We start from the raw sequence: 11755 nt of genomic DNA, 5'->3' as shown, positions 1-11755 counted from the left end.
TTCTTTCATTAGCATTTTACAGTTTTCATTATACAGATATTTCACCTCCTTGGTTAAATTCATTCCGATTTTTTTGGTAGCCATTATAAAGGGGATTCTTTTTCTTAAATTTTTTCAAATAGTTTGTTGTTAGTATATACAAATGCTACTAAGTTTTAGATGTTGATTTTTTATCTTGAAGCTTTACTGAATTCATTTATTCGCTCTAACAGTTTTTTTGTGGAGTCTATGTATATGATTATGTTGTCTTCAAACAGAGACAATTTTACTTCTTCCTTTCCAATTTGAATGCCTTTTATTTCTTTCAATTGCTTTGCCTAGTATGTCCAGTATTATGTTGGTTAAAGTGGCAAAAGTGAGTGTTCTTGTATTATTCCTAATCTTAGAGAAAAAGCTTTACCCCATTGAACTTTTCACCATTTAATATGGTGTTAGCTATGGGCTTGTCATATATGACCTTTATTGTGTTGAGATACATTTTTTCTACACCTAATTTGTTGAGAGTTTTTATCATGAAAGTATGTTGAATTTTGTCAAATGTTTTTCTACATCTTTTGAGATAACCATATAGCTTTTGTCCTTCATTATGTTAATGTGGTGTATCACATTTCTGGATTTATTTATGTTGAAACATCCTTGCATCCCAAAAATAAAATGCTTTTGCATTTTGTCCCATATGTTGGGTATAGAGTGGTATCTCATTGTGGTTTTAATTTCTATTTTTCTAATTTTAATGATTTGAGTACATTTTTGTATTTCTACTAGTCAGTTTAATCTCCTCTTTTGTAAAGTGCATATTCAAACTTTTTCTCCATTTCTCTATTGAGTCTCTCTTTTGTTTATTTGTAGATCATTATGTATTTTGAATATTAATCCTATTTCAATTACATTTGTTGTAAAATATCTTCCCATTGTGATGTCTTTTCACTCTCTTTATGTGTTTCTTGAGAGAGATGTTCATTATTTTAAAGTGGCCAAATTTAGTCTTTTCTGTATGGGTCTCATTTTTAAAATAACATTTAGGAACTTCTTTCCTACTTCATGTTATAAAGTTAACTTCTTACATTGCCTTCAAAGTATAAAAATTCTAAAATTTTCATAGTTTTGGTTTAAACATTTAAGTCCTTAATCTACATGGAATTGATGTTTGTGTATGGCATAAGGTAGGGATTGAATAAAAGTAAAAATTACATTTTGCCTTTTCTATTTGTTTGTGGCTGGTATATGGGAACAACATCAATGTCAATAAATTTATCTTGTGTTTAGTAGCCTTGCTGATCTTTCGTATTAGTTCTAATATTTGTTTGTAGATTTTCTTTGATTTTCTATGTGAAAAATCACTGCCTAAATTTATTTTTCTTCCTGTCTGGTGCTTTATCATTTCATCTCTATTCATCTATTACATTGGATAAGAGCTCCAGCACAACGTTGCATGGAAGCAGTGACAATAAGAATTCTTGTGTAGCTCCTGACTTTAAAATAAAATGTTCCTAAAGATATCATTCACTGGACTACAGAAATACCTTTCTATTCCTAATGCTAAGTTTTCTTGTTGCTGTTTATTTTTAAATTTTGAATACATGTTATAGTTTATCGGTTTCTTTTTCTAAGATGTAGTAGGCAAAATAACAGCTCTCATAGAAGTCTGAGTCCTAATCCCAACAGCCTGTGAATATGTTGTCTTATATGGCAAAAGATCTTTGCAAATGTATTTAATAATTTTGTGATAGGAGGAATATCCTGAATTGTCTATAAGTTAAGTGTAATCATGGATCCTTGTAAGAAGAAGTCAGGAGAGTCAGAGTCAGAGAGAACAAGACTGGACCATACAACGCTGCTGGTTTTGAAGGTATAGGATAGGTCCATAGCTAAGGAATGTGGACTGCTTTTAGAAGCTAGAAAAAGGAAACAAGGTTTCCCCTTAAGCCTCCAGAAGGAATGCAGCTCTGCCAACACCTTGATTTTAGCACACTGAGACTGATTTTGGACTTCTGACCTGCAGACTTTAAGATAATATATTTGTGTTGTTTTCAGCTCATAAATGTGTGGTGATTTCTTTACAGCAGCAATACAGGATAAACGGGCTATTGTATTATGTTTTGACCATCTTTAGTCTGTGATTATAATAAATTGCTTTATAGAATTTTAGTTCTACATGATGGAAGTTGCACATCACATCTTCTCACTCTTTCAGTAGCACAAATAAACCATCCTTATATTCTTGACGTGACCCTTGCTTGGTTAAGATGTCTTATTTTTATTATTCAGTAGTAAATATAATTTGAAAATATTTTCTTCAGTATTATAATAACTATCTTCATAAATGAGACTGACCTTTAATTTTTCTTCCTCATAGTATCTTATCTGTTTGGGGTATCAAGGTTTTTGGACTTATGAAAGGAAATTAAGAATATATCCTCTTTTACTATTGTATAGACGTATTTTATAAGATTGAGATTTTTTTCCTTAAAACCTTCACAAAACTCATCCTTAAAAGGTTCAGAGATCAGTATCACTGTTGTGTGTCGATATTTAAATGTTTGTTCAAATTTTTAGTGCTTATAAGTCTTTTTAGGTTTTGTAATTATTTTTTAATAAATTTTAATGATTTACATTTTTCCAGAAAAGTGTTTGTCCCAGCTCTTTTTTAATCCAGTAACATAAATCTGTTTATAGTAATCTTCTATTTTTTTCACCGTTTTACTTTTACTTCACCCAAAATTATGCCTACTATTTAATTACTACTATTGTTTATTTATGACTTCTCTTAGCTTATCTTGTTCAATGTTGGACCAAGTTAATCTATTTTGTAATCATTTCCAATAATTAGTTTTTGGTTTATTTAATTTTATATTGTTTGATTTTCATTTTCTTAACTTATGTTCTTATCATTATTATTTTCTTTCTTTTATATTGTTTGGGTTTACTCTATTATTGTTATTTTTAATATTTAGTTGAATACTTAGCTTATTATTTTTCAATCTTTTTGTCTTCAAATTTGTATGGAACTATTATGTTTAAAGAAGAAACCAAATGAAGTACAAACAAAATAATTGCACCTCCCCACTGTTGCCTGTTGAAATTTTATTAGGTTTGTTCTTTCTTGTCCTTTGAGGACATTCTACCACTGGACTGATAACTTTTTCCACCATCTCAAATAATAAGCATCTTCTGGTTTCTGTCTCAAGACTAATCTGATTTCAGTAATTAAAATGGTGGGACTTATGTAATAGTCAAAACTCTGAAATTCATTAAAAGTCAAAGATTATACTCATTCCCAGTTGAGGTGCTTCAGAAAAGAATTCTGCTGTGCAAAAGAGAGGTATGGGAGCCAGGCATGGGGGGTACATGTCTGTAGTTCCAGCTACTCTGGAGACTGAGTGAGACTGAAAGTGAGAGAATCTCTTGAACTCAGGAGTTAGAGGTTGCAGTGAGCTATGATTATGCTATTGCGCTCCCACCTGGGTGACAGAGTGAGACCTCATCTAAAAAAAAAAAAAGAAAGAAAAAAGAAAAGGGAAGAAAAGACAAAAGTGACATGTGGTGAGTTTCCTCTTTATTCCTAACCCTGTCACTTCTGCCCCTCCCCACTAGCTTGGTAGCCAAAAATAATGGTAAGATGCAGGAAGGCCTTCCTCTGCTAGTAATGGTGCTCAAAGATTAGTCTTTTATTTATTATATTAGTTAAGATGCAGTCTGTGGTGCTATGAAAAAGAATACTTAAAATACAATGACAAAACAAAAGTTTATTGTCCCTCACAGAGATAGACAAGTGATCTAGGCTAATGAGACAGCTTGGTTCCATGAGGTTATTCCAAGACCCAGGTTTCTTCTAATTGCTCCTCACCTCAAGAGTTTTGTCCTCATTTTTTATGCTCCAAGTGGTCATCACCTTGCCTGCATTCCAACTCACAGGGAAGAGGAGGAGGAAATGGAGTACATCCAAGGAAACCAGTTTTCTTTTAAGCAAGTGATGTTAGTTGCACATCACATCTTCCCACTCTTTCAGTAGCACAAGCAGTTCACTCTTCTCTTTGCTTCTGAAACATTTTGCTTATCAAAAATGTATGCTTTGAACTTAGGCATATAGATTCATTCAGACAAGCCCAAACTGAGGAACATCAGCAATATATCTGGCCAATACTCTTCAAAAATGTCATGGTCATGAAAGACGAAGGAATTATTCCAGATTAAAGCAGACTGAGGAGACATTACAACTGAAAGCAATGTGTGATCCTACATTTAGATTCTAGATGACAAAAAGGACATAAGAATATCCTAAATTTAGATTCCAGATGACAAAAAGAATAATTGGTAAAATTTGAATAAAGTTCATAGGTTAGATAGCACTGTATTGATGGTAATGTCCTGGTTTTATCATTATACTATGGTAATGTAAGATGTTAACATTTGGGGAATCTGGATACATACAGGATTTTTATACTATTTTTCAATTTTGTGTGTCTAAAATTATTTCAAAATAAAAGATAAAAAACAGAATTTATGTGCCTTTGATCGCAAATCTCTAGCCCAAAACTCACTTCTGAACTAGTATACACAGCTGCCTAATTGATATCTCCACTGAGATATACCATAGGCATTTTCAAGCTTAAAAGCTTAACATTTCTAAAACTGAACTCTTGCCCTAGCTTCAAAATCTCTTCTTTCAAGTCTTTTCCAGATCACTAAATTCCACCACTACCCATCCAGCCACTCAAAGTAGATTTATTGACATCATTCCCCATATCCAACCCATCACTAAAATCTGTTGATGCTCTCTTCAAATATATATCTCAAATACATTTGATTGTTCCCATCTTCGTTGGCCTTACTCTAGTCGAAGTCACTTTATCTCCTGTATAGTGTAGTATAATCATCTCCTAAGAAGTCTCCCTGCTTTGACTAAGATTGCCCTGCAGTCCATTCTCCAAACAGGAGCACAAATGATTCCTCTGAAATGTAAATGAGATAATGACTCTCTTATTTTCAAAATATTTCAATAACTTCACATTCATGGAAAAAAACTTACAACTCTTAACCTGATTTAAGATGAACTAAGCATTATATAATTGTCTGCCTTCCCAACCCATCCTTCAAACACAGAACGTATATTCTGTATACTCTTACTACTCTATCACTCACCAGCTCTAGATCACAGTGCACATAAGGTTCTTTAAGAACTGCAATTTATTTGCTTAACCATAACCCTCTAAAATTGCTATTAATTTTCCATTGAATGCTCCTTCTACGCCTAGGACCCTCTTCCTTATAGTCCTCCCTTGACTAGTTGTTTTTCATCCTTCAAATTCAGATCTCAGATGAAATACCATCTTCTTCTAGAAGTCTTCCTAGCTACCCAACTTAAAGTGTGCCCCTACCACTATTCTCTCTCACCGAATTCTGACCTTTTTCTTGTAATACACAGGAAAATGTTTAATTATACTTTTACTTGTTATTTGTTTGGTGTCTGCATTTCCAATTAGGCTAGGAGCTCAATGAGAGCAGAAATCAGGTCTGTTTTATCCACCTTATATATCAAGTGCCTAACTTATGTTCAGAAAATACATGGTGAGCAACTACATAAATAAATTAATTAAAGTACCTGTGCCGAAATGAACTATTTCCATTCACCAAGAGGACTAGGCAGTTCTGGTTCTGATTCACTGCATGAAATGTGTCTCTTGTCCTGGGGAACTGAGACAAACCCTCAATTCAGTAGCTAGTACAAGTACTACTACATCATTTTGAGCACAAAGCTAAATTTGTTTTGTGATGGTGATCTCCCAGGTTAGAGATGAGGAATTATTTCCATACTTCAAAAGAATATAGAAGAGATGTCCTATTCAGTAAATGTAATTAAGTACCTCCACTTAGAGGTCATTCTGTGATTTAATGTGAAGTGAGTAGCTTGACTTCATATCGTTGTTGGGCCATTCTTCTAACTACCAATTCGTTCTGGAATTGCATTTTGCAATGCATTAAAAAGTACATGCTGGACCTCTGCTTGTATGTTGAGAACATACACCAAGGGACAACCATTTTTGAGTCTCAGAATTATGCTCTTGGGAAAATCAAAGTTACATAGGAAAATTGGCACTTCCTATATTTGGGTCAGAATGTTCTAGATATGGGGTTGCAATAAAAATGTTCTTATATAACTTACTGAACTTCGGAAAATGGGATGCATGAGAGATCTGAGTTCGGAATAATTTGCCTTTGAAGTTTTTATTGGGAATATATTAGTTCCAGAAGCAAAATAAAAAGAAATGAGAGGGGAGATTTTATTTTTAAGGATTTTAATTTCACTGTGGAACCTTGCTAATTGAAACAGAAAGGAAACAGAAAGTGTTCAGATTTCAAACTTTCATATTACTGAATTGTATTAATAGGATTACTGGCATCTGTACATAATTCTCTCTAATTAGCTGAGTTATACAGTCTAAAATGGATTATAAAATAGGGGGTGAAGTTTTCCAGAATGTAACCTAAGAATTAGCATAAGCAATATCATCTGGACTCATTTCAGAATCTCCTCTGATTATTTCTTAATCTTTTTTCCCATAAGAGACATCCTCAACTTTAGATTTGGCTCTGAAACCCAATGAATTAGCAGGATAAGTAGCAAAGTCAAAGAAAATAGGCATTAGGAGAGGGAAAACCACCTCTACTGATTGGGACATTTTTTACTCGCAAGAAACAACTCTCAACACAAACAAGGTTAAACAAAAAGGAGATTAATTAGTAACACACTTGTTTAATCATAGACTCAAAGAGGAAGCAAAGAAGCTTTGAAGACCTCAAGGAGTAACTCCCCAGGATCATCTCTCATCAGACTTGTTTCCCCAAGTGTGGGAGACATAGAACCAGCAACTCTAAATCGTACACCTTCAGGTTTCTTGCAATAAAGAAAGAGAAAATTTCCCCCAGAGAAGTACTTAGGAAACAAATCTCAGGGAAGTATTCTGGTTGGCTCAGCTTAAGTTAAATGTCTGCTACTGAGCCAATCACAATATCCAGGGGAATATGATAATCTAATTGGACAGAATTGGATCATATGCACAGCCCTGAGACAAGGAGCTAGAGGAGTATTATGATTGGAAACTCTACCTGAATATCACGATATGAATTAAAAAATAGAACCCCCACTTCCCCCAACAAAGGCTAAGAGGGCATTTTTGTTACAAGAAGACAAGAGAAGCTGAGTAGCCAAAAGCACAGATATTCCTCTCACTTTTCTTCCACCGACATTCAGGAGGGAAAGGAAGAGAAAGGGAGGGGACGAGAGGGGAAGGGAGGGGAGTTTTAAAGTCAAAATGACTTAATCAAAACTTTTCCTCACTTTATTTGTGATAGAAAGTGAAGACTTTTTCCTCCCTTTATTTAGAGAAACATACATATATATAGACACTGGAAATGGGGATTTCTATACAGGGTATTTATAAGAGTTACGTGAATCCAGTTTTCAGTGCATTTTATTATTATTTTTTTTTTTAGAGAAAGGTATGATGGGCAAAACGATGGCCCTAAACATGTCTACATTCTCATCCTCAGAACACATGAATATGTTGCCTTACATTGCAAAGCAAAGGGGACTTTGAAAATGTGATAAAGGTTGCAGACACTGAGAAGAAAAGATTGCCTGTATTATCCAAGTAGGCCCAATCCAATCACATGAATAATTAACAATGGAGATCCTCTCCTGGCTTTGGTTAAAGAGAGACTTGGTGAGGGTTAAAAAAAGTCATGGAGATGCAATGTTGCTGACTTTGAAGATGGAGGAAGAGGACCAGGAGTCAAATAGTACAGATGACCTCTAGAAGCAGGAAAGGCAAGGAAGCAAATTCTTCCCTAGAGCCTTCAGAAAGTAACTGAACCTGTTGATACCTTAACTTTAGCCCAGTGAGACCAGTTGTCAGACTTCTGGCCTACAGAGCTTTAAGATAATATATGTGTGTTGCTTTATAACAGTTCTTTGGTGGTAATTTGCTATTGCAGCAACAGACAACTAACAAAAGGCTATAGGAAACTGTTTACAAAACTTTGATTAAGAACAATAGACCATACGCAGAGCCTGTTAATATTTGCTTCTGAAGACAAGAAAAAAATTGTAAAGTAGCTGTTCTATGGGGGTTTCAAGTTCTATTAGGAGGATTTTCCAATGAGTTAGTAAGATGTGAGGGCAGAAATTATACCCTGTGAATTATATATTCACACAGGTGATGTCACCCCTTGTGTCAAAAGGTTAGTGTAAAATGTAGTTTGGGTTTTTTCTCCCCTGACTTTTTCTTCTAGCTAGCCTAAATTATGGAAAGATTTCAATTGGCTTTAGGAGATTTGGACCATTGAGTGATATGTTTCTGTTTCTCATATAACAAACTATGGGGCCAGGAACCACGTAGAAATGACCCTGACCTGAGAGACAGAAGCTAAGTAGGGGTGAGAATGCACTAGGTGAGTCTGAATCTACATTATAGAACAGAACTGTAGAAATAAGACATTCTGTCTGGCAGATTTCAATGATGCCAGCGGTAATGCTCAAGATCTTTATAGGCAAGAATAATTGAAACCACATGTATCTTCAAGAGAAGAATTCCCACTATAAAAAGAACTCAGCTGGTATTGTGGTGGGAGAATTGAAATCCTGAAAATTGGTGTCACTTCCCTCTTTGTTCAAATGCCCAACAAATACAAGAGTTCTAAATGTAGTCAAATAACGTATAAACTAAAGACAACCTAAGCAAACCATGTGTAAATTACATGAGCCATTCTGCAACACCTGGCCTTAATGTCGTCAGATACAAGCTCCTTGAAGGCACAGCCTTTATTTGTTCCCGACTTTAGACTCAGTGTCTGGCAGTGGATAGTTAATATGAGCATACTGAATATATGAAAAGCATTCCAGTTGCATTGTGACTTCAGATACCAGGATGTCCTGTTTGGCTTGGAACCATCCTAAGAGGACACAATCCTAAATTTCCTCAGCTGAAGAACAGCCAATTCCAGAGCAGTTCTTCCTTTTGCCTGACAGTGCATGCCAGTCACTTAAAATGAGCAGCAACTCCTGCAGCTGTTATAAAGACACACACCAATAGCTGCCTATCTCCAGGGGAAGCCCGGACATTAGATGTCTAATGTCAGCTGCTTAAATAACAAGCTAGTGATACTGGATGAATCTTTTAGTGCCACACAGCTCTGTCTCCTTCTTCCAAAACTGAAAGAGTAATAACCTTTTTCCCCCTCAGGCCTTTGTACCAGCTGTTCTCTCTGCTTGGAATGCCCTCCCCTAGAATTTGCCAACCTGGCTCCTCCTTACCATTCTTGGCTTAGCTGGAATGCCACCTACTGAAAGAGGCTATCCCATCTGGAGTTGCTCCTCAGTTACTCTTTATCATCTCACCTCGTTTTATCACCAGCTTATATTCCCTTGTTTCTTTGGTTTGGATTTTGCTTTTGCTTTTGTTTTTATTTTTGTTTATTATCTGTCTTCCCACTAAAATTTAGCTCTTTTCCTCCTTCTTCACCTCTATATACCCGGCTGCTAGAACACAGTATATGTTCACAGTATATGCTTAATAAATACTGTTGAATAAATGAATAAAACATGTCAAAGATAAGTTCATGGGACCCATTCGATAGACAATGTTAAAATACCTGAGCAAGGCTTGGGACTGCAGATCCAGTAGACAAACAGAGGACAGGAGACAAATTAGTTAGTCCTTTCTCCTTTCCTCCCCACAACCCCTACCTGCACTCTGTCGTCCCTTTCTGGAGCAACACACACCATCTGGCATTCTCTGGAATGCTGAAGAGTTTTGCCACAGACCTAGAGGCCCTCCAGGAAAGAAACAATGCTTTATTCAGTTCCATGTCTCAAACCCCTGGCATGTGACGGTCACCAGCAGGGCACCCATTAAATGTCTGGTTGAAGGAATGAAATTGTTGAGACCTATAGTCAACAAAACTGAGCTTAAACTGAGCTTATATATCTTTGCTATATAATAGATGACTTGGGCAAAGTTTATACTCTCTGAGCCTCAGTTTCCTCATCTGGTTAATAAATATCAAATGAGATAACAATTTAGAATCTCCTAATATAGGGTCAATTTTCAAAACACATTGGTTTAGGAAAAAGGGCTATTCACTTTGGTGAAGTTTACTCTTTTGAATGGAAAAAAGTGACAAACAACATTTTGAAGACTAAGAACAAGAAATATAATTTATTATCCCATAAATAGCAAGACACATGTTTCAGTTTCCTTATGAGGAAAATATGGTAAGAGCAATAAAGATAAAACCTTGTTGTTTTTCAAAGCTGCAGGAGGAAATGATAATTAAATAACACCGTGATTTTTCTTTTAATGCAATTTTTAGATACATAAGGAAATGGCTAAAGGTTGCTAGGATTTGTCACCAAAAGTATTTTAATTCCTCCTTAAGGTTCAGAAACATATATAAAGTCTCCCTCATTTTTTTCCTAATAAAGGTTAACATCATAATTCAGGAATATTTCACAAACTTTCACAGTGTAATGAGCCCATCTTGTGGCCTTTTATAATATTGCCACTTTTAAAGTGAAATACTACTTGTTAACCATAGGTTTAAATGGTGCCTTTTATTCAACAAATAACTTTTGAGCACTTACTGCATGCCAGATATTATGCTGCTGACTGCTGGAGATACAATGATAGGAAAGGAAAAAGAAAAAAAAAAAGATAAGGTCCCTGCTGTAAAATCATATAAATCTAAAGGTGACAGACTTTTGAGCAGAGATATTACAGTAGAATAATAGTTAAGTGCAATTGTACAAGGGTATAAACTTTAGTTACTACACAAGAGTTAAGTGTTCCCAGAACTCAGATGAAACTGCTATATCCCCACTTCCAGGAATAACTCTGATCACTAAAGAAATCCTGCCTCCTTAGAGCCTGGGTTAAATATTAATTTCCAGTCTGCCACTTTATAAGAAAGTGTTACAAATTTTATTAACCTACTGAACCCACAGAAACCTGAGTACACCTAGTTCTCATCTAAATCTCTAATTCTCAGAGCACATCAAGGACAAAAATATTTTCAATAGCTTCTTATGTGTGTTCCCTATTGGTAAACAGGTTTTCTATTTCCCTAGGCCCACTCAAATCATAGCTTTAAGAAAATAGAAAGGCAAAAATATCTTGAGGAAGCGAAGGATATAAAATAGAAATTTTCATCATGTAGGAAAAGAAAGAGAAAGCCCATTCTTTCCAACCTGATGGTTTGGGGGAGAAAACAGGGATAGAAGTCAGGAATATTAGCAATCAGATCTGTGCCCCAACCTGCTGGCTTCAAGGCTTCGTGAGATAAGGAGGTTGTAACAAGTTGGGAAGAGCATTCCCTATTTGAAGCTATTAGAGGACATCATTCTGCAGAGTGGCCTCTGACCAACAAGTGACCACATGTAGTACAGGGGAGACAGTGGAGAGGCATGGTCAACCACAGAGATAGAGGGCTGCCCCTCTATTCCTGTGTAACAGAGATGCTGGGATGAGAACCCATGGGCCAATTGTGGGATCTGCCATAGCAGAGGCAAAGCTATTGCTTCCGTTGCAGGGCGAACTTTCTTGGCCAAGGGCAAATGGAGGGTGTGAAAAAGACTCAAAAGTGTCTCAGAACTATCAAGGGCTAAAGAGAGGCCAAGTTATCAGGAAGGGGAAATCTGAATCACATCTTGTCCAAGCTGAGAAAGAGGAATGCATAAGTTTACCCGGCAGAGAAGTCT

Source organism: Papio anubis, chromosome 3, assembly GCF_008728515.1.
Source record: "Papio anubis isolate 15944 chromosome 3, Panubis1.0, whole genome shotgun sequence".
Lineage (NCBI taxonomy): Eukaryota > Metazoa > Chordata > Mammalia > Primates > Cercopithecidae > Papio > Papio anubis.
The sequence above is the reverse complement of the archived record's forward strand: the minus strand, read 5'-3'. Positions refer to the sequence as shown.